Source organism: Bufo gargarizans, chromosome 3 (genome assembly GCF_014858855.1).
Source record: "Bufo gargarizans isolate SCDJY-AF-19 chromosome 3, ASM1485885v1, whole genome shotgun sequence".
Classification (NCBI taxonomy): Eukaryota; Metazoa; Chordata; class Amphibia; order Anura; family Bufonidae; genus Bufo; species Bufo gargarizans.
This window is the reverse complement of record NC_058082.1, coordinates 105,165,482-105,190,167: the sequence shown is the minus strand read 5'-3', so window position 1 is coordinate 105,190,167 and position 24,686 is coordinate 105,165,482. Positions and strand designations below refer to the sequence as shown.

The 24,686-nt window shown below is 44.3% G+C and overlaps 1 long non-coding RNA gene across 1 annotated transcript in view; it reads left to right on the top strand.

The window, feature by feature from the left end:
• The first annotated feature begins 1,377 nt into the window (after positions 1-1,377).
• Positions 1,378-24,686, top strand: part of LOC122933155 — a 128,834-nt gene continuing 105,525 nt past the window's right edge. Inside the window, exon 1 of the long non-coding RNA XR_006388385.1 lies at positions 1,378-1,556. This is a non-coding gene — a long non-coding RNA (uncharacterized LOC122933155). The remainder of the gene's footprint in view (positions 1,557-24,686) is intronic.

Below are 24,686 nucleotides of genomic sequence, written 5' to 3'. Positions count from 1 at the left end.
GCAGGCATTGTGTACTGTAGCATTGTCCTGTTGAAAAACCCAGTCATTACCACACAGACGAGGGCCCTCAGTCATGAGGAATGCTCTCTGCAACATCTGGACATAGCCAGCAGCCGTTTTACGCCCCTACCCTTCCTGAAGCTCTATTGTTCTACTGAAGGAAAAAGCACCCCAGACCATTATGGCGCCCCCTCCACTGTGGCGTGTTGAAAACATCTCAGGTGGGATCTGCTTGTCATGCCAGTAACGTTGGAAACCATCAGGACCATCAAGGTTAAATTTTTTCTCATCAGAGAAAAAAACTTTCTTCCACCTTTGAATGTCCCATGTTTGGTGCTCTCTTTCAAAGTCCAAACGAGCAGTTCTGTGGTATTCAAGGAGACGAGGTCTTTGAAGACGTTTTTTGTTTTTGAAGCCCTTCAGTCTCAGATGCCGTCTGATGGTTATGGGGCTGCAGTCAGCACCAGTAAGGGCCATAATTTGGGTTGAGGATCGTCCAGTGTCTTGACGGACAGCCAATTGGATCCTCCGGCTCATTGCTGATTAATTTTTTGGGGTCTTCCACTTTTTTGTTCCATAACCCTCAGGATCATTTCAGAAATTCCAAATGGCGCGCTGTGAGAGACCCTGCTTATGCAGTTCAACAACCTAACCACGTTCAAAAAGGGAAAGTTTTTTTGCCTTTGCCATCACAACGTGTAACTACCTGACAGAAAATGACAATGAATCCACATCTTTGCACAGATTTGGCCTTTTAAAGGCATGTGGTCCTAAAATTTGGATCAGCTGAAAAACTGCCTGTTTTAGTTTAATCGTTATTTTCAATTAATTGAATGCTCAAAATATGTTTTGTCTCACTCCCATTTCTTCTTGTTGCATGTTGAAGCTCTACTTGGAATCTTGTTAAGATCCAACAATGTAAAATATGATTTTTTGCCATTTTTCAAGTGGTCTTAAACTTTTGATCAGGACTGTATGCTCATTTAATGATAGGAATGCAGAAGTTCCTTCCTCAAATTTAATCCTGAAGGATATCAAGAGGATGCTTTTCTTATGAACCCCTCCCCTTGGAGGAAGTGTCACTTTCTCAATTGCAAACGCTCGGAAATATTTAGTACTGCGGCTATGTGTTTGATTAAAGTGTCTTGCTGCGTTTAAAATGTTGGTAGAAAAGGGGTTGGAAATATAATTAAGATGCTCCAATATCCTAGTTTTGAACTTTCTTGATGAACTACCGACATACATTAAATCGCATGCAATACATTGAATGATATACACAATACCAGTAGTGTTACGGTTAATATAGGATTTATTGGGGAAAGTGATGGAATGGTCAGCATTGTGAAAAATCTTTGTATTCTGTACATAATTGCAGGTTTTACACGGATGGCCCCCAATGAAGCCTTTGTATTTAATCCATGTATCACCTGCAGTTCTGCAGTACAATGTAAAGAATGAGGGTGAGAGAACATTTGCCATGGTAGGTGGTCGCCTCAACACTATTCAGCAGCCCTTACATAGAATATTGTACAAAGTCTGATCTTCATGTAAGATGGGTAAGCATTTTTTAACAATATCTTGTATTTGGCTGAACTGTCGACTATATGTCAACACTAAAGTTGGCAACTTAGGCCCATCCTGATTGGAAGTAGAGCTCGTTCTGTCATTCCTTCTTTTCTTGTTTTTGAATAATAACTCCTGTCTGGATTTATTGATCGCTATGGCTTTGGCTCTAGAGAGCATCCAAAAAGGGTAACCCCTATTCAGAAGTCGTGAGTGAATGATTTGACACACCCTCAAAAACACAGCCTGTGTACTGCAATTCCTGCGCGCACGTATAAACTCGCCCACAGGAATGGACTTAAAGGGAACCTGTCACCGGGATTTTGTGTATAGAGCTGAGGACATGGGTTGCTAGATCGCCGCCAGCACATCCGCAATACCCAGTCCCCATAGCTCTGTGTGCTTTTAGTGTGTAAAAAAACTGATTTGATACATATGCAAATGAACCTGAGATGAGTCCTGTATGTGAGATGAGTCAGGGACAGGGTTTAATTTGCATATGTATCAAATAGTTTTTTTTACACAATGAAAGCACACAGAGCAATGGGGACTGGATATTGTGGATGTGCTAGCAGCCATCTAGCAACCCATGTCCTCAGCTCTATACCCAAAATCCCAGTGACAGGTTCCCTTTAATAGTGTGAATAGGGTGATGGCTATTTTCTCGCAAAAAAGTATTCCCTGTGATTTTTTTACGGTAACTTTCTGTTAGAATCAACTATTCAGATAGACCAGTTAGTTTAAGATCTAGGAAGCTGATAGTATGTGAATCTTGAATATAAGTAAATCGTAAATTACACAGATTGCTGTCTAGATACTCTTTCAGATCGGGTATGGCAGATACAGCTCCGCTCCATATAAGGAACAGGTCATCGATGTATCTGCCATACCATTCGATCTGTTGAAAAAAGGGGTTATTATCACTGTAAATGTACCTCTCCTCCCAATAAGACATAAGAGATTAGCCAGAGACGGTGAAAATTTCGCCCCCATCAATACTCCTCTAGCTTACACAAAAAATAAAGAATCAAATGAAAAATAATTGTGCATCAATAAGAAGGACGTAACCTCGAGGACATAATCAATGAGGTGGGAAGTATACTTGCTATATTTATGTAAATGAAGTTCAAGTGCTAGCAAAGCCACATTATGTGGAATGGATGGATACAGTGATATAACATCAATGGTTAACCACATGCATCCAGCCTTCCACTTTTTATTATGCATGGATCTAAGCACATCCAAAGTATCCTTGATGTACCCTGGTGCTCTTTTTACTAAAGGTTGCAACAAAGAGTCCAACCACTCCCCCAATCTCTCCATCAAGGAACCAATACCCGATACAATAGGGCGTAGTGGTGGAGGATTTAACCCTTTGTGTACCTTGGGTAAGGCATGTATAATTGGAGTTAACGGTGAGTCCACATTCAAAAAGCCAAATTGTTTTCATACAGCTTACTGAGGTCTTACCTGTTTGGTTCCATGCACGCCGGTGGTTAATTAAGAGTGAGCTGGAAATAACACAATATGGACCTTTAACATACAGTCCCATGTAAATAACATCATCCTGCCCCCTCCAACATTCAGTCCCATGTAAATAACATCACTCCCTCCCCCAGCCCCCTCTAACATACAGTCCCATGTAAATAACATCACTCCCTCCTACAGCCACTATCAACATACAGTCCCATGTAAATAACATCCCTCCCTTCAGCCCTAACATACAGTCCCAGTTAAATAACCACAACTCCTAGAATTGCTCTGCCTCTCCCTTCACTTACTTCTCCTCATGTAGCAGACATCACCACAGCTTCTTCCCCAGGACTTCTCCTCTTCACTGCCCTCCTCTCCTGCACTGGTCACATGATGGTGACATCCTCGCAGGTCCTTCTCAACCACTGCCTGTTTTACTGGTCACGTGACCTATGATGTCACCACAGGTCCTTCAGCTCTTGCAGGGCATTAGATTCAATTGTATTGCCATCCTGAGGAGGCCACAGTTGTATCTAGTTGGCAGGCAGGACATTCGGGCATGGGACAAAACATCAAGGGCCCAGGCCCCGAATGTTTTAACCTAGCAACACCCCTGAGTATTAGACCCTTTACTCAGGACTTAGTTGAAGTACCCTTGGCAGCAATTACAGTCTCCAGTCTTCTTGGGTATGATGCCACAAGGTTTACACACCTGAATTGGGAATTTTCTGCCATTCATCTCTGCAGATCCTCTCAAGCTCTGTCAGGTTGGATGGGGACAGCCATTTTCTGGTCTCTCCAGAGATTTTTAGTTGGGTTCGGCCTCTATTACACCAACAGATTATCTGACTGATTTTCTGACCAATTATTGGTCAGATGGCCAATTACACACACAGATCTTTTGTTATACACACACCAACTATTGGTCTGATTGGACAGATATTGGTCAGATAATCTGTTGTAATACAGACCTTCAAATCATGGCTCTGGCTGGGCCTCTCAATGACATTCACAGAGTTGTTCCTAAGCCACTCCTATATTGTCTTGGCTGTGTGCTTAGGGTCATTGTCTTGGAAGGTGAACCTTCATCCCAGCCTGAGGTCCAGAGCACTCTGTATCAGGTTTTCATTAAGAATATCTCTGTACTTTGCTACATTCAGCTTTCCCTCAATCCTAACCAGTTTCTCTGTTGCAGCTGTTGGAAAGCACTCGAACAGCATGATGCTGTAGGGATGCTATTGGGCAGGTGATTAAAAATGCCTGGTTTCCTCCAGATATGACCTTTTGAATTGAGACTAAAAAGTTCAATCTTGGTTTCATCAGATGAAAGAATCTTGTTTCTTAGTCTGAGAGGCCTTGTTTTGCAAACTCCAGGTAGGCTTTCATGTGTCTTGTACTGAGAAGCTTATTTGTGACCACTCTGCCATAAAGCCCATATTAGTGTGCTGCAGTGATGGTTGACCTTCTGGAAGTTTGGAGGTCAGTCAGAGTGAGCATTGGGTTCTTGGTCACCTCTCTTACCAAGGCTCTGTATTCAGCCACCAATGTACATGAGAGAAGTCTCTGAGTGTGAGTGGCAATTTCTTGTATGAGCAATGGAAGATAGGTATATGCCCCCAATGTCTGATACTTAGAACGGAGCCTGCGGTCACCCTCCATTCATTTCTATCGGACTGCCCAAAATAGCTGAGCGGTGCGCTCGACCATTTTCTGAAGTCCTGTTGAAATGAATAGGAAGTTCAATGTACAATTGTGGCCACCACTCTATTCATTTCTATGGGGCTCATGGAAATAGCTGAGCCAGCGATCAGCTATTTTCAGTGCTCCCATAAAAATGAATGGAGGGCTGCTACTTAAGTGCAGTGCACCCTCTGGCACTTTGTGGGCTCCACTTTAAGTATAGATGCAAATCCTAGGGGTCCACACCTATCAGACATTGGAGGCATATGCCTTTAAGTCCGAATACGAATCTTCAGCCTCCAACCAATTATCCATCATTTATCCCTTTAAGTCCCAATGTAAATCTTAAGCCTCCAAACAATTATCCATAATTTATGTTACTGCTGTCCTCATATGACCCCTTGGACCTCACCTCCATCATGCTTAAGAGCCCAGACATGAATACAAACACTTTACGCTCTCTAGGTACGCTAATAGCCTGTATTATGTGAGAATTAGGAGTTAGTTTGATGTAACTATGGCTGCTGAAGCCTTCTCTTCTTAGGTGGAACTCTGGGCTGTGTTAAAAATGAGCATGTAGACTTGGAATTTGTAGAGCCCTGGCCTCCTCAACCTGTCTCTGGGATGTATCCATCTGTGAAATAAAAAAATAATAGTTTTGCTGCGTTGATAAACTCAGCTTCTACAATGCAGTATGGAGTTAGAATTAATGCATTAGAAAAGAGAATTACAAAGTGTTTTATGTGTTAGAGTAAAAAGATTTTCTAATTTGGTCTAGATTCAACCGTATAGAAGTGGTTACAGATTCAAAGCAATACATAAAATGCTAGTACAAACAGATGATGATGTCTAATTGATGTAAAGTTAATTTTTGGGACAATTAAAAGTTATTTTGTAACAATTGTTTTACAAAAACACAGATAATTAAATTTTAAGAGATTTAAAGGGGCTTTCCAAGACTTTTTTGTTTACTGAGGACCTACCCTCTTGATAGCGCCGTACATTGTATAGAAGCTGTGCTTGGTATTGCAGCTCAGCCCCATTCATTTCAATGGTTCTGAGCTGCACCTAGCTAATGTTACCGATGAACGTGACGTCACATGGCCTAGGCAAAACTGGAGAAGGCTGTAGCGCCACTGCGATCACCAGTGTCTTCTCAAAGAGCTCATTGGCAGGGCTCCCGGGGTTGGAGCATGACCAATCAGATACTGATGACTTATCGAGAGAATAGGTCATCAGTAAAAAAAAAAGTCTCAGAAAACTCCTTTAAGCTAAACTTGTAAATGTGCTTTGAACTGCAATACCAGATACAGCCATGGGCAGATTTGTCATTTCTGGGGCCAAGAGCAAAGTTATGTTTTGGGGTCCCATCCCACTGCTAATCTCTGCCCTTTTTGGCATGCTGAGACCCGCTTACAGCTTAGCGGTAGGGATGAGCAGGAGGTGCAATATTCTATTTCGCGATATTTGGCTAATATTCGATTGAATATTTGTCCTATATTCGTCGAAATCGAATATTCGTCATTATTCTATTTATCGCGAATAATATGCAATTTAATTATTCGCGTATTGCGATTTATATATATATTTTTTAACTGTATAAGGCAACTTTCCTATTGGTTGGCTATGGCTATTCTAATATGTGTATTTTACGTATATTCACGCTCAACACTACTTAGCAATGAAGCCTAGAATCTTGCTTACTTTTTTTCAGCCAACAGCTTGTGGCCAGCTAGGGGCCCCCTGATCTCTGGGGCACCAAACATTTGGTGGTGGTTAAGTTCAGCCCTGGTACAGCCACATGTCTGATGTGCCTTTGTTCCTGGATGAACACTGGAGGGACTTCGCCTCTTGTGGCAGAATGTTGCTGCTTTTTCCTGCTGATCACTTGGGGTTCTGGAGGTCATTCTAAGGATAGGTCATCAATTTGTCTCAAGCCCATCTACAATCATTGCTATAAAAGGTCATGTACATATTGAAATTTCAAAAACAGTGACAAATTAAGAACTAGTTCACATCTGCATTGCAGACTCCATTTGGAGCCTCCATTGTATATTCCATCAAAAACAGCAGAGAGTAAAGTCCTACATGCAAGACTCTTTTCTCTACTAAAAGAGCGGGCTTCCGAACGGAAACTGAACAGGCGCTGTTAAAGTTTTCACGGGTCTGTTATGTACAGAATCCGGTACTTTTATTATTTTTGTTGTTTGGCCACTATAACAGAGGAATACAATGGAAACAACGCTGATGTGAACTCAGCCTGGCTTCAAATTAAATTTGTGCTGGTTTTGTGTATATACACAGTACTATGCAAAAGTTTTAGAAAAGTGTGGAAAAAATTCTGCAAAGTAAGAATTATTTTAAAAATAGAAGTGTTAAAGGGGTTTTGTGATCCCAAACATTGGTGGCATATCAATAGGATATGCCATCAATGTCTGATAGCTCTAGGTGCCACCTCTGAGACCTGCAGCTATATCTTGAATGAGGGTCTTTGGCATAAGATACAAGTTCATTTTTCACAAAAACGGAGGCACATAGAAAGAAAAGACAAACACTGTTAGCTTCAGCTGACATTAGCATACAGCATGTCTAAAGCCAGCCAGTTTAATAATGATGTTCCTGATGACAGAAGCTCTTTAACTTTTTATCATCCACCTCAATATTTTTCTGAACAATTTTTGCAGTGTGGCAGGATGCATTATCTTGATGATCAAGGCTAATGCTGATACTGAATACCATTGCCATGAAGTGGTGCACTTGGCCTACAATTTTTTTTAATAGATAGTATGTCTCAAAGTAACATTTTCATAAACCATAGCAAGTGATCTGTGCTACAGTAAATCTTCTGTGGAACTGGACCAGACAGGCTATTCTTCACTCCCCATGTTCATCAGTAATCCCTGGGCACCCTTGACCATGCCACCGGTTGTCCTTCCTTGGACCACTTTTTGTAGGTACTGACCACAACAAAACAGTAACACCCCCCTGCAGTTATGGAGATGCACTGATATCGCTGCCTAATTAGCAGTATTCACCATGCTAAACTATTGTCAGCACTAGGTGGGGGCTGGAGAGAACAGGACAAACATACCTTTTGTGGAGCTTTTCTCATCAGGAGTGGTGAGAACATAAAGTTGTATTCTGTCAAATTCTGCTCTAAGTGTTCATGCCAAAAAGATCAAGGTGTTCACTTCCCCAGATCTTAATCTGATTAAGCATGGCCAAAAGTGCTGACTGACTCCATTTAAAGTGGCCCTGAAAGAAAAACAAAAAGTGGCCAGATATTGTAGGTGGGTCCAACACAAGTAGGCAGGGTCTACAATATCAAAGTGCAGCACAAAATACAGCCCCAGCAGAACCAAATACCACAGTACAGCACAAATTACTGCCCAGCAGCAACAAACAGCAGCACTAAATAATTATTTGAAGAGGAAGAAGCTGCCTCTTTTTGTTAATCTGCACCATCCGACATGTTCGGTTCTCTTCCAGTTGTCTCACTCTAATTAAGGTATGGAGGGAGGCTGAGGAGGTGAGATGTGGACACCAGCACCAAGCCAGCCCTATCGACAGCATGCTGCCTGTTCTTTCAGTGCTACCAGACATACAGTGGAATGAACATCTGGCCGGTATGAAAACTTCTTTCAGCCACATCTAATTTCTGGAGAATTTCCCACACATCTTAGTTTGCTCACATTTCCATCATCCTTCCCACCTTGTCAACAGAAATTCCCTATCCTGGTACTTCAAAAGTGTCATCCTACTGCTACATCAATACTTTGCCTGCTTCCCCCCCCTCATTGTCCCAAAAACAGTACTGCAAAAAAAATTGAGCCATACAGATAGTCTCCCCAAAAATACTGGTACCATACAAAAATAATTGTGCCAAGCAGAGTGTCCTCGAACCTTATAGTGCTCCTAGTAGTATTAATGCCCCCCATTAGAGGACTCGTAGTAATATGCCCTCCAGGGTAGCCACAGTAGAATTAAATTCCCTACAGTGTCACAAGTAGTCATAAAGCCAAACATAGTACCCCCTCTAGGAATAAAGCTCCCTATAGTGACATTAGTAGTAATAATGCTCACTATAGTGCCTCCAGTAATAGTAATGCCCTATAGCAGTGATGGCAAACCTTTTATAGACCGAGTGCCCAAACTGCAACCCAAAACCAACTTATTTATCATAAAGTGCCAACTCAGCAATTTAAACTGAATACTACAGTCCTATATAGTATATCTTCCATGCACTTTATCATTTAGCTATAATAACCTGCCTACATTCAGTGCTCTGCCTGTGCTGATCATTGTGCGCCCTGCGCTGATGAATGGCAGGAAAAGTCTAAGGCATATTGGTACACCATAGACTTTTTCCCTATAGTGCCCCCAGTAATGCCCCTATACTGCTCCCAATGTTAAAAATACTTTCATCTACCTTCCTTCCCTGACCTTCATCTGACCAGAACTGCCTGGAGGAGAACCTGTCGGCTGGAATATGCCCAGTTGTCTGACTCCATCAACTCTCAAACTTTGAATCACTTTTGACCCAACAGGTCCGTCCTCTACGATGATTCTGTGGGTGGCTTTAAGTGGGGTCCTGGCCTTTGGATCTTGCTAGGAGACGGAGTAGAGTATGTCTGTCTCCAACTCTGACTGGCAAAAGATCTTTTTGCTGACTCACAAGATGCCAACAGCATGTGCTACCCAGGAGACTTTACACTGAATTTACCCTATGGTGTAAGACATACGTTGGCGTTTCAACAAGGAAGTCAGTAGCATGCTTCACTTTGGTGGTCTTGTACCATTATCCACCTTACTGGTAGGACATCTTTGATATTTACTATCAGGTATTTAGGAAACAAGTGTCTCTCTCTCCACAGTTGACTCTTCTTACGCTCCTTCGAGATTCAATCTGAGCAATCAAAAAGGGCCTGCTGCACTATTTTCTCTTGGCAGCACGCACTGTACTTCCCAGGTATTGGAAATCACCTACTCCTCCTTCTATTAGCGAGTGGATTTCAGAGATGGACTTGCTGGAGTGTATGGAGACTTTAATGGCCAAGGATAAACACACTTCAGATAAAGTGTTAGTCACTTTGGTGTCACGGACGGTGTACAGGAAACAAGACAAAGCAACATGCAAATGTGACTCACTGGATCCAAAGCTAAGGAACCAAAAGGGAGACCCCTGCACAAGACCTGAGACTTTCCCTGGCTGCTCAGCCTATGCAAAGATCCCAAAGGTGGATGGTTGCATATCCACGTACCTCGACTATATAACCCCTGAACACCCTACAATAGTGAGGGGACACGACCACCGGCTCCCTACACCAGACACGGAGGGAGTCAGGGTCACCTGGGATCCAGCAAACAGAAAATAACAGATAAATGTACAGCACTTAACTGTGTAGCAGACTGGGAAACAGGATCAGCATGCACACACACTCCAGGAAGAAGTTAACCCTTCCAGCACCAGAGAAGGGAAAATACCACTTAAAGGGGAAGTGCACACAATACATAAACACAAGTTCACACATACACAGATATCACACACAACCGCATGCACAGCATAGCAAGCTGCCACATACATACTGTTGCCAGCGGCAACCACAGGTGAGGCAAATACCACAGCCCTCACCTGTGATTGACAAGCAAACTAAACCGCTGACAACCGCATGCGGTTCAGGAGTCACGGTCATGGCCATGGCCGTGACACTCCCACCCCTCAAAGCCCCCCACCGAAAAAAAAAACGAAACTGGTGAGGAACTCACACCGGGGATGGGAGAAGGAGACGTCCACTCTCAGGACATGGTTCCCAGGAGGTCACTGTCAGCTGCATCCTCTCCCAGCTCACACTAGCCAGTCCGACGAGGCCTGCAGCCCACACCAGCGACAAGGGAATGGAACCACAGAGAGTGGACGAGTGGGCTCTCCACTAACGTCCCCACTCCAGTCGCTGCCAGCAGACACTCCTAACCAGCACGCAGCCGGACCACTTACGGAGTGCTGCTAGCAAACGACCAGAGATGGGAACATGGAGAGGGACGAGGGACCACCAGCTCCCTACACCAGACACGGAGGGAGTCAGGGTCACCTGGGATCCAGCAAACAGAAAATAACAGATAAATGTACAGCACTTAACTTTGTAGCAGACTGGGAAACAGGATCAGCATGCACACACACTCCAGGAAGAAGTTAACCCTTCCAGCACCAGAGAAGGGAAAATACCACTTAAAGGGGAAGTGCACACATTACATAAACACAAGTGCACACATACACAGATATCACACACAACCGCATGCACAGCATAGCAAGCTGCCACATACATACTGTTGCCAGCGGCAACCACAGGTGAGGCAAATACCACAGCCCTCACCTGTGATTGACAAGTAAACTAAACCGCTGACAACCGCATGCGGGTCAGGAGTCACGGTCATGGCCATGGCTGTGACATTTGGTCCCCCGGGGGTCAGCTTTAAAGGGAGTCACAATTTTGTAACTTGGCTTGAAGGTTAATAATTTTCTAGGGACTGGAGTGGCTACAAATAGATTCTCCTCCCATACAGCCTCCTCTTCCCCAACCCCCTTTCCCCCCTCCTGTTTTTTTTCTCTTCTTCAACCTTACTTTCCTTCCTCTCTTATCTACTTGGACCAGTAGTGGCTTGCTTTGTAATCTTCTTCCTTTTTTAAATATAAATCCAGACAGCTACTTTGGTTGTTCTGCTTGACCTTCCTGGCTAGATTAGCTCATTGTGATGGAGACTTGAGATTGTTTCACTGAAATTCCCTCTATGGATATTGTCACTGGACTAATTGTACCTCTCACAATGTTTAACTTTTTCTGTATTTTCTATAGAATTTTTTTTAAATTAGGTTGTTGAAAAAATAAAATAAAAAACAGAGCAACCCTATTGTTTCTCCAGTGAGAATGTGGCAGAGGGGAAAAAAAAAAAACATGATTCCTGTTCCATAAAATCATCTGCAGTGCAGGTCACAGGTCTCTTCTGACCTGAGATGCCTGCATCCTGGGACAGGCTGTCATGATGACATTACTTTGTCACCTGCATCCTGGGGGGCTCTGTGTGCTGCGCCGTTCACACAACTATCTCATAGGCTTCAGGTCTAGTGGCTTGTAGCCTATGAGGGTGAAGGGTAGAGAGCCAACCTTAGTACAGCCATACAGTAGTATTCAGTCAGCCCTGGCCACTGCCCGGGTACATAAGTACCTAACACTCCCAGTGGAGTTTCCTGGTACATTCTATGGCCTCTCCACACCAGATCACAGGTTATCCCTCCTCAAAGTTGCACAGATCCTTAGTCTTGTCCATGTTTCCTGTTTCCAAGAAATCAACTTCAAGAACTGACTGTTCACTTGCTGCCTAGGGGTGCTGCCACACATTCAGGTTTTGGAGAGTGGAGAGGTTGTATCTTCTCTTAAAAAAAATTATTTCCTGTTATGATCCACACCTGATTTTGGCTTTAAAAACTGTATCAGAAAAACTGAACGTTTGGTAGCACCCATAGACACTTGTTTGTCTAAATAGTAACCCTTTTGCAAATGGTTTCACAGAACTAGGCATCAGGTACATCCTACACAGACAACCCCATGGGCAGACTGGCCATAGACCTTACAGGGAAATTTACCGGTGGGCCAATGCTCTTCTCATGGCCACTAGCCAGGAACATAAAGATCTGATGCTCTCAGCTTAAGTTAATGTAGGAGCATAAGGCATTTATGCTCCTGGCCAACGGCCTTCCAGAGGACGATGATACAATTTCATACTGTGGCAGCATTTTGTGCGGCACTGTGGTATTTGGTTCTGCTGAGGCAGAATTCTGAGCTGCACTGATATTTGATTCTGTTGGGGGGGAATTTTGCTCTGCACTACAGTATTGCTGGCCTACTTTAGTTGTCCTTGTCCTGCCTTCCATCAGTTTGGATGGCACCTTTAATATGGGGCCACTTTTATTTGTTTTTCCAGAGCCACTTTAAGTTCCCAGTCCACCCCTGGACAACCCCTTCCTGTACTGAATTTGCCACTGTAGTCAATGGCCATGGGTCTGACTTCTAAGGCCTCTTTCACATGGGCGTCACGGATTTTGTCCGGATGCATTGTGGGTGGATTGCGGCAAACCTAAGCACTCATTTCAGTCAGTACTGTGTGCGATTGCGTTCCGCTGTTCAGTTTTTTCCACGCGAGTGCAATGCGTTTTGCACGCGTGTGATAAAAAAACTGAATGTGGTACCCAGACCTGAACCTGGACTTCTTCACTGAAGTTCCGGTTTGGGTTAGGTGTTCTGTTGATTTTATTATTTTCCCTTCTAACATGGTTATAAGGGAAAATAACAGCATTCTTAAAACAGAATGCTAAATAAAATGTCCATTGAGGGGTTAGAAAAAATAAAAATAAACTAACTCACCTCATCCACTTGATCACGCAGCCAGTATCGTCTTCTTTCTTCTTCCTGCAGGATCTGCAAAAGGACCTTCGATGACGTCATCGGTGAGCGCAGCGACGTTAGCGCAGGTCCCGCTGAATGAAGATAGAAAGACCTTATATCTTCATTTAGCAGGACCTGCGCTGACATCACCTGAGCGCGATGATGTCAGTTCAGGTCCTTTTGCAGGTCCTGCAGGAAGAAGAAAGAAGACGATAGCGGCTGCGCGATCAAGTGGATGAGGTGAGTTTATTTTTTTTAATTTTTTAACCCCTCAATGGACATTTTAGTTAGCATTCTGTATTAAGAATGCTATTTTCCCTTAAAACCATGTTAGAAGGGAAAATAATACAGTGAATTGACTTTGATGGTGTCCGTCTCCTAGCAACCATGCATGAAAATCGCACCGCATCCGCACTTGCTTGCGGATGCAATGCGATTTTCACGCAGCCTCCTTCGTTTCTATGGGGCCTGCGCTGCGTGAAAAACGCAGAATATAGAAACTGCTGCGATTTTCACGCAATGCACAAGTGCTGCATGAAAAACAACGCTCATGTACACGGCCCCATTGAAATGAACGGGTTAGGATTCAGTGCAGGTGCTATGCGTTCACGTCACGCATTGCACCAGCGCGGAATACTCACCCGTGTGAAAGGGTCTTAAAACCCCTTGTAATTAGCTGCCCTTTCCAGGGGAAATTTCAGCTGCTGCAGGGGAATTGTAGTTGTACATGGTGGGTTCCTTTTTGCCATAGTGAGAGCTGCTGATACCTACCAGCTTTCTGCCCTGTCTGGTGTACAGGGCCTTGAGAGAAAGTTTAGGTATGGGGCAGATGCTGGTTGGGGGTCTTAGGTGTGAGACACCAAATCTTTTATGCAACAATACATATATAGATACATCAGTATTTGTAGACTTATTGGAACTTGCATCTGAATCAATCCTAAGGCTGCGTGTAGTCAATGCACGCCACACTACAGCTTATAGTCAGTGGATGTATTTACAGGGCAGTACTGGGTAACATGGAGATATTTTATAGCCATGATGATGATGACATGATATTGAGTCAGTGCTAGTTAATAAATTGCTATAAGTTGTTATCAAAGGTTCTCTAGGTTTATTGTGGTGTCTACAACATGCAAGCATGCTGGTATACTCGAGGGCGGAATAAATGACCTTGAAAGTCTGTACAGAAGGACAACCCCCATCCTGCAAGTAGTCACTGCTGTGATTTCTTATGGAGAAGCATGCCCGTGGAATGATATCATGAACAGAAGCAATTCTTCCATATGTTATTTCTATTATGGGCGTCTATAAGATTACATAATCTTTGACACAACCATTCCTAATCACAACCTGTGAAGAAACGCATTTTTATACGTTTCTGCTCAAATACAAAAAAAAAAAGACTATAAAATTCAGAACCACAAAGTCCAACAGACATGGTGAGAATGAACCAAAACCAGCGATGCTAAGATCCATCTCCCCCAAGCCATGTTGTAGCTGACTAAAGCCAATCAGAAGCTGGAGTGTGGCGTCCAAAGACGGGCTGTTCATTTGCAGTGCTGGGCGTGATTTATCTGTAGGATATAGGCAGAGGAGAGAGGATGATGAGGGCCATTAAAATGTAGGGCGATGCTTTTTATGATTGAAGTCTGTATTACAGCGGCCATAAAGCAAGGCAGCGAGCGACCATTAACATTTCCATCATCAGATCTCGCAGCCTGTCACAGGCGCATAACTCATCTTTACTGCGCCGCTCTATACGCCGGGCCTGATACAATGTCTGAAGAGATACGCAGCATTCATAGAAAGGTGGGGGGAAGAGCTTGCTCGGGATGTAATGTCCTTCACGGAATTATTCCCCTAGTCTAACCAAACCCTCTTCCCTGCCCCCCTCCCCTCCTCAGCCACACACTCTGCTGTCAGACACATGGGGATGATCTCGAGCGGTCCTCCACTGAGTACCACAGCTCACTATACAGACAGCATCTGCCACAGCGCATCGCTTTTCCTATTACATCCATTATGCACTATCAATCCCTCAGTCGGTAGAAATTCGGCTGGTCTTGTGGTCACCTGCCGCATGCCGGGCAATCAAGGGCTACTTGCTGTTCCTGCAAACGTCACCGCTGAAGCCATTGATTGGCCTACAGCATGACTGGAATGTGGTAAAATAAAGTATAAAAAGTCACTTACCTTTTTGCAAACAGTTCTGCTCCTTTGCTGAGGGTCTCTTGTGGACCAGAAGACGGACGTCCAGTCTCTATATTTTCAACATTGATGGCATAGCTTTAGGATTGATGTGGGTGTCAGTGTTAGGCCTCATGCACACGACCGTTGTTGGCCAGTGCCTGTATTGCGTCTTGCAAACAGCGGGTCCACAATATACAGGCACCGGCTGTGTGCACACCGCATCACGGATGCGGATTTATTCACTTGAATGGGTTCGCAATCCGTAAGGTGTGATGCAGAACGGAGGCACGGAACCCCACAGAAGCACTATGGAGTGGGTTTTCTGTCCGTGCCTTTGCAACGCAGGTGCAAACCGCCAGATGTGGATCGCGGTCCGCAGCACGGGCATAGGCCGTGTACATGGGGCCTTAGGGTCTGGCCACATGTTCAGTTTTCTTGATGCAATTTTGGAAGCCAAACCCGGAGTGGAGAAGTCATATCTGTCCTTAATAATATTCTCTCTCATTTTATGATCCACTCCTGATTTTGGCTTCCCAAACTGCATCAAGCCTGAACCATACTTGCCAACAGTCCCAAATTTGCAGGAACTGTCCCTAATTTTCAGAGATAATCCCTACAAATTCAGGCTGTCGGCTGAAAAAAGGCAGGGCTTATGTATGCCACACCCATAAATGGGCCTTCCCAATTGATTTGGGGGTTTTCTCAACGGCAGGGTCTATTTGTCCCTAATTTACCAGCTGCAACTTTGGTAAGTACGCCAAACATGTGATTGTATGCTTAGGGTACGACCACACGGTACTGTCGTGGGGGGTTCAGAAAGCGGCCGTGCTGCCGCCAATTAGGACGCAGATGCCTCCTTTTTAAAGGGAACCTGTCATGTGGATATTTGATTATAATCTAACTGATTATATACAATCATTAACTACTAAAAAGTGCCTTAGATGGATTCACTTACTGGTATGACAGATGGTTACCTCATAATATACACACAAAGATGCCACATGCTAATGAGCTGATTCGAGTCCGGCGTGAGGTCATCGAGTCCAGCGTATATTTAATTCAGAGCTATAGCCACTCCTCTGCCCACCTGCTGCTGATTCCTATGGAAATAAACTGTCATTCAGCAGCAGGTGGGCGGGGAGAGTCAGGAGCACATGAATATTCATGACTCATCATTATCAGCTGGAGCTTTTCAATACAAGATGTTGGCAGATTGACTGGGTCAATTAAAGAAAGTGACCCAGCATTTTGCTACGAGAATCAGTCACTTATTTATGTTGCCCTTAGTTAGGACACCATAAAACTGGTGACAGGTTCCCTTTAACTAAGGCAACACTGCATAGCTGGTCTGCATTGTTAATGACCATGTTGCGACTTAAATACCATGCAGCCTTTAAAAATGCAGAACGGCTATACAGTGCAGCCTTGTAAGAGGCAGCTCTGGCCTAACTGGCCATGTGGTACTCGACCACAGCACAGCCCCCTCCCGAATGGCTCACACCCACGCTGTGTGGTCGTACCCTAAGGCAGGGTTCCTCAACTCCAGTCCTCAGGGCCCACCTGCCGGTCATGTTTTCAGAATTTCCTTAGCATTCAGCAAGTGAAATAATTAGTGTCAGTGCATCAGGACATACCACAGGTGTTCATTCTGTGGGATATTCTCAAATCATGACTGGTAGGTGGGCCCTGAGGACTGGAGTTGAGGAACACTGGTCTAAGGATTCCCAACAATCACAATGGAGCCAAGCTGTGATAACAGACACAGCACACAGACAAGAGTGGTCGGTAAAACTACGATCAATTATCATAGACCTTTCATTGTTAGAATCATCAGAACTGAAAAAGTCCAGGACCCTTCAATAATAATAATACATCTATATTTACAGTGGAAATTAAAAGTCTACACGCCCCTGTTAAAATTTCAAGTTTCTGTGAGACAAAAAATGAGACAAAGATAAATAATTTCAGAACTTTTTCCACCTTTAATGTGACCTATAAACTTTTCCCATTGAATTGAAAAACAAACTGAAATCTTTTAGGTAGAGGGAAGAAAAAATATAAAAATAAAATAATATGGTTGCATAAGTGTGCACACCCTTAAACTTTGTTGAAGCACCTTTTGATTTTATTACAGCACTCAGTTATTTTGGGTATGAGTCTATCAGCATGGCACATTTTGACTTGCCAAGATTTGCCCACTCTTTTTTGCAAAAACACTCCAAATCTGTCAGATTGCGAGGGCATCTCCTGTGCATAGCCCTCATGAGATCACCCCACAGATTTTCAATCGGATTCAGGTCTGGGCTCTGGCTGGGCCATTCCAAAACATTAATCGTCTTCTGGTAAAGCCATTTCTTTGTTGATTTGAATGTATGCTTTGGGTCGTTGTCATGCTGAAAGATGAAGTTCCTCTTCACGTTCAGCTTCCTAGCAGGAGCCTGAAGGTTTTGTGCCAATATTGACTGGTATTTGGAACTGTAATTCCCTCTAGCTTAACTAAGGCCCCAGTTCCAGCTGAAGAAAAACAGCCCCAAAGCATGACGCTGCCACCACCATGCTTCACTGTGGGTATAGTGTTCTTTTGGTGATGTGCAGTGTTGTTTTTGCACCAAACATATCTTTTGGAATTATGGCCAAAAAGTTCAACCTTGGTTTCATCAGACCATAACACCTTTTCCCACATACTTTTGGGAGACTTCAGATGTGTTTTTGCTTGGATGTTTTTCTTCGTAAGAAAAGGCTTTCATCTTGCCACTCTACCCCATAGCCCAGACATATGAAGAATATGGACGATTGTTGTCACATGTACCACACAGCCAGTACTCGCCAGATATTCCTGCAGCTCCTTTAATGTTGCTGTAGGCCTCTTGGTAGCCTCCCAGACCAGTTTTCTTCTCGTCTTTTCATCAATTTTGGAGGGACATCCAGTTCTTGGTAATGTCACTGTTGTGCCATATTTTCTCCACTTGATGACGACTGTCTTCACTGTGTTCCATGGTATATCTAATGCCTTGGAAATTCTTTTGTACCCTTCTCCTGACTGATACCTTTTAACAATGAGATCCCTCTGATGCTTTGGAAGCTCTCTGTGGACCATGGCTGTGGGATGCGACTAAGAAAATTTTAGGAAAGACCAACTAGAGCAGCTGAACTTTATTTGAGGTTAATCAGAGGCACTTTAACCCCTTAAGGACCGAGGACGTACCGGTACGCCCTATTTCCCGAGTCCTTAAGGACCGAGGACGTACCGGTACGTCCTGACTTAAAATCTGAATTCCGGCGCCGCGGGGGTTAATCGAAACGGGATTTCGGCTGAAATCATTCAGCCGGCATCCCGTAACAACGCAGGGGGGGGGGGTCATTGGACCCCCCCGTATCGGCGATCGCAGAAAACCGCAGGTCAATTCAGACCTGCGGTTTTCTGCGTTTCCGGTCCATTCGGGTATCCTGTGACCCGATGAACCGGAAAAAGACTGCGATCGGTGGCGTAATTTTACACCACCAATCGCAGTCCGAGGATTTGCAGAGGCGGAGCTGGCCCTGGTGCTGAACGCCGCTGTCCAGGGTGCTGATTGGTGCAGGGGAGAGAGGCGCGAGATTCAAACTTCCTGCGCTCCTCTCTCCCCTCCTCTTCCTGTCCAGCACCCTGACCGTGCAGCATCGTCCAGCACCAGCTCCTGTGTCCCCCTAAATCGGCATCCATCACCCTCCTGCACCCATCGCCACCCAGGTAGGTTAGGGTCAGTGAGGGAGAGGCACCTTTAGGCAGGGATAGAAGGGAAAAGTTAGAAAAAAAAAAAAAAAAAAAAGCACATTTATTCCAAACTTTTTTTTTTCAACTTTCAGACCCCAGACCCCCCCTGCCACTTGCCCCCCCCGCATCCCCCCACCACCAGCCCCCCCCCCACCCACCAACCCCCTCCCCCCACCACCAGACCCTTCCCCCACCACCACTTTTTTTTTTTTTCTGCGTGCGCTGACTGGCCGGCACTTTTTAGCGTCCGTCCACTGTTAGCGCATCGCCCGCCCCACCACCCCACCGACCGCTGATCAGCGTTGAACCGCAGATCAGCAAGTTTGAACTTTTTTTTTTTTTTTTTTCCTAACACTTTTTTTTTTGCCTGGACTTTTTAGTACGTGAACACCCGTGCCCCCACACACACGCACATAGAATAAAGGTTTACACGCACGCACATACACACGCACACACACACACCCATGGCCCGCCGGGTGTTCTCGGCCGAGGAGGCATATGCCCAGATTGCCTCCGACTCTGAGAGCCCCAGTGAGGATGAGGATGACCCCACGTTCCTTTTGTCATCCGCATCCTCCTCATCATCATCGGATGACGATGAGCCACCAAGGCAGCGGAGACGCCGCCAGGCGGAGCCAGGGGCCACACATGCTAGGGATCCTGTGGCCCACCCTAGTACGAGCCGCCCTGGGGTTCGTACTGGTTTCCCGGCCCACCAAATAAGTTCACCGGAGCCCCCTGCCGATGAACTTAGCTGGTGTCCCCCAGTGGACTTTGAGCCTGAGATTCCGGATTTCGCTGGCAATCCTGGAATCCAGATTCCCACAGTGGGGTTTACTGAAATAGACTTTTTTAGTTTTTTTTTCAGTAACCCACTGGTGAATTTGATGGTGGAGCAGACGAATCTGTACGCCCAACAGTTCGTCGCTCAAAACCCAGGCTCAGTTTTGGCTAGACCCGGTGGCTGGACGCCGGTCAGTGCAGCCGAGATGAGGACATTTTGGGGCCTCGTGCTGCATATGGGTCTAGTCCAAAAACCCAGTGTCAGGCAATACTGGAGTGGGGACGTCCTGTACCAGACCCCACTGTACAGTATGGTCATGACACGTCACCGGTTTGAGGCCATCCGGAAATGTCTGCATTATTCCGATAATGCAGCATGTCCACCCCGAGGTGATCCTGCCTATGACCGGCTGTACAAGATACGGCCGGTCATCGATCACTTTGGGGCCACATTTCAGCAGGCCTACGTACCTGGAAGGGAGGTCGCGGTTGATGAGTCTCTCGTTGCGTTCAAGGGGAGACTCAGTTTCCGCCAATACATTCCCACAAAGCGGGCGAGGTATGGCGTGAAGCTATACAAAATTTGTGAGAGTACCTCAGGGTACACTTACAAATTTCGTGTGTACGAGGGGCGAGATTCCCGGATTCAACCACCAGAATGTCTCCCCACTCTGGGTGTTACCGGGAAACTCGTGTGGGACCTTATGTACCCACTGCTGGATAAGGGTTACCACTTGTACGTGGACAACTTTTATACCAGCATTCCCTTGTTCAGGTCCCTTGCCGCCAGATCCACGTTCGCTTGTGGGACCGTGCGGAAAAATCAACGCGGCCTCCCTGCCTACCCCCTCCAGGTACCTATCCCCAGGGGTGAGACCCGTGCACTTACCAGTGGAAACCTGTTGCTGGTCAGGTATAAGGACAAGAGGGATGTCCTTATGCTGTCCACAATCCACGGTAACAGCACCACCCCAGTCCCTGTGCGAGGTACCGCGGCAACGGTCCTCAAGCCCGATTGTATCGTCGACTACAATCGGTATATGGGAGGAGTTGATCTCTCTGATCAAGTCCTCACGCCATATAACGCCAAGCGCAAAACCCGGGCATGGTACAAAAAAGTTGCGGTCTACATGGTGCAGGTTGCCATGTACAACTCTTTTGTACTATCCCGAAGCGCTGGCAGCACAGGGACATTCCTCCAATTCTATGAGGCAGTCCTCAAAGACCTGATCTTTTCGGACCGGGAAAGAGCAGGCCGGAGTACCTCAGGAACTGGAGGCGCCCGGATCGTCCCTGGCCAACACTTTCCAGGTGTGGTCCCCCATACTGGAAAGAAGGGACGAACCCAAAAAAAGTGCAGAGTGTGTCACAAGAGGGGGATACGGAAGGACACCACAACTCAATGTGACACGTGCCCCGATCATCCGGGCCTCTGCATTATCGATTGCTTCAGGGAGTATCACACTTCCATGGAGTACTACATTTTTATAATCCCCAACAGTTCACTAGAGAACATAAAACACTATGGCTCTCAGACTTTGGAGACACGAAAACAATTTTTCTTTCCCCCAAAAATATTAGTTTTAGTGAAGGCATCCTCAAACTGCGGCCCTCCAGATGTTGTAAAACTATAACTCCCAGCATGCCCAGACAACCTACAGCCATCATCAGGGCATGGTGGGAATTGTAGTTTTACAACATCTGGAGGGCCGCAGTTTTAGGATGCCTGCTTAGTGTCTCCAAAGTCTGAGAGCCATACATATTGGGCATCGTCGCGTGCGTAAAAGTCGTCGCTATAAAAATAACTTTTTACCAAACGCCTCGGATGAACGGTGTTAAAAATATAAAATAAAAACGGTGCCAAAACACCTATTTTTGGGCAAAATGTAAATTTAAATCCATTTTGCCGGTAATAAAGCAAGGGTTAACAGCCAAACAAAACTAAACATTTATTGCCCCAATTCTGTAGTTTGCAGAAACACCCCATATGTGGTCGTAAATGGCTATATAGCCGCACGGCAGGGCATAGAACGAAGGGAACTCCATACGGTTTCTGGAAGGCAGATTTTGATGGACAGTTTTTTTTTTTACACCATGTCCCATTAGAAGCCCCCCCTGATGTAGCCTAGACTAGAAACTCCAAAAAAGTGACCCCATCTAAGAAACTACACCCCTCAAGGTATTCAAAAATTACTTTACAAACTATGTTAACCCTTTAGGTGTTCCACAAAACTAAATAGCGAATGTAGAAACAATTTTAGAATTAATTTTTTTGTTACATTGCCTTAAAAAAGAGTAATATAGAGCGACCAAAAATCTAATTTACCCCAAAAATTGTCCCAAAACAACAACCACCTTATCCCGTAGTTTCCTAGATGGGGTCACTTTTATGGAGTTTCTACTCTAGGGGTGCATCAGGGGGCTTGAAAGGGTACATGGTGTAAATAAACCAGTCCAGCAAAATCTGCCTTCCAAAAACCGTATGGCGTTCCCCTTCTTCTATGTCCTGCCGTTTAGCCAAACAGTAGTTTACGACCATATTTGGGGTGTTTTTGCAAACTACAGAATCAGGGCAACCCATTTTGAGTTTTGTTTGGCAGTTAACCCTTGTTTTACTCCTGGAAAAAACTGATTATATTGGAAAATTTTCCAAAAAATAGAAATTTCTAAATTGTTTCTCCATCTGCCATTAACTCTTGTGGAACAGCTAAAGGGTTAACAAAGTTTGTAAACCCAGTTTTGAATACCTTGAGGGGTGTACTTTCTTAGATGGAGTCAGTTTTTTGAAATTTCTATTCTAGGGGTGCAACAGGGGGCTTCAAATGGGACATGGTATAAACAAAACCAGTCCAGCAAAATCTGCCTTCCAAAACCCATATGGTGTTCCCCTCCTTCTATGTGCTCCCGTTCGGCCAAATAGTAGTTTACGACCACATATGGGGTGTTTCTGTAAACTACAGAATCAGGGCAACCCATTTTGAGTGTTGTTTGGCAGTTAACCCTTGTTTTACTCCTGGAAAAAATTGATTATATTGGAAAATTTTCCAAAAAATAGAAATTTCAAAATTGTTTCTCCATCTGCCATTAACTCTTGTGGAACACCTAAAGGGTTAACAAAGTTTGTAAACCCAGTTTTGAATACCTTGAGGGGTGTACTTTCTTAGATGGAGTCACTTTTTTGAAATTTCTATTCTAGGGGTGCAACAGGGGGCTTCAAATGGGACATGGTATAAACAAAACCAGTCCTGCAAAATCTGCCTTCCAAAACCCATATGGTGTTCCCCTCCTTCTATGTGCTACCGTTCGGCCAAACAGTAGTTTACGACCACATATGGGGTGTTTCTGCAAACTACAGAATCAGGGCTACCCATTTTGAGTGTTGTTTGGCAGTTAACCCTTGTTTTACTCCTGGAAAAAATTGATTATATTGGAAAATTTTCCAAAAAATAGAAATTTCAAAATTGTTTCTCCATCTGCCATTAACTCTTGTGGAAGACCTAAAGGGTTAATAAAGTTTGAAAAAACAGTTTTGAATACCTTGAGGGGTGTAGTTTCTAGAATGGGGTCATTTTTGGGAGGTTTCTATTATCTAAGCCTCACAATATGACTGCAAACCTGAACTGGTCCATAAAAAGTGGGATTTTGAAGATTTCTCAAAAATTTCAAAATTTGCTTCTAAACTTCTAAGCCTTGTAACATCCCCAAAAAATAAAATATCATTCCCAAAATGCTACAAACATGAAGTAGACATATGGGGAATGTAAAGTCATCACAATTTTTGGGGGTATTACTATGTATTACAGAAGTAGAGAAACTGAAACTTTGAAATTTGCTAATTTTTCAAAATTTTTGGTAAAAAATGTATTTTTTTATGCAAAAAAATTAACTTTTTTGACCCAATTTTAGAAGTGTCATGAAGTACAATATGTGACGAAAAAACAATCTCAGAACGGCCTGGGTAAGTCGAAGCGTTTAAAAGTTATGAGCACTTAAAGTGACACTGGTCAGATTTGCAAAAAATGGCCTGGTCCTTAAGGTGAAAATGAGCCTGGTCCTTAAGGGGTTAAATGATGGCAGGTGTATGCTGACTCCTATTTAACATGATTTTGAATGTGATTTTTTAATTCTGAACACAGTTACATCCTCAGTTATAAGAGGGTGTGCACACTTATACAACCACATTATTTTATTTATTTTGTTTTCTTCCCTCCATCTAAAAGATTTTAGTTTGTTTTTCAATTGAGTGGTACAGTTTATATTAAAGGTGGAAAAAGTTCTGAAATGATTTACCTTTGTCTCATTTTTTTTTACATCACAGTAACCTGACATTTTAACAGGGGTGTGTACACTTTTTATATCCACTGTATATGGCACTAAAATATTCCTCAGCACTTTACAAGAGGGGAAGGAAGAAAGAAGTAAAACGACAAGTTATCAAAACAAATAAAACAATAATGAGATAAGGAGAGAGTTCCCTGCCTGTAAACGCTTACAAGTGAATGGGGCTGAGCATAAGGGCCCATTCACATGACTGTAGGCTGTCCGGACGCAAACACTTGAATGGGTCCACAATCTGCAAGATACGGCATGGTGGGGAACAAAGTCACGGATTGGAAGCCCACGGAAGCACTATGAAACGCTTCCATGGGCTTTCGGATCCGTGCCTCCGCACCGCAAAAGATAGGACATGTTCTATTGTTGCTGTATATTGTGGATTGACGGTCCATGCCGCAATACGGGATTCACATTTGCATTCATGCATTGCGGACCGCATGTTGTGTTCTGCAGCAGAGGCACGGGGCACA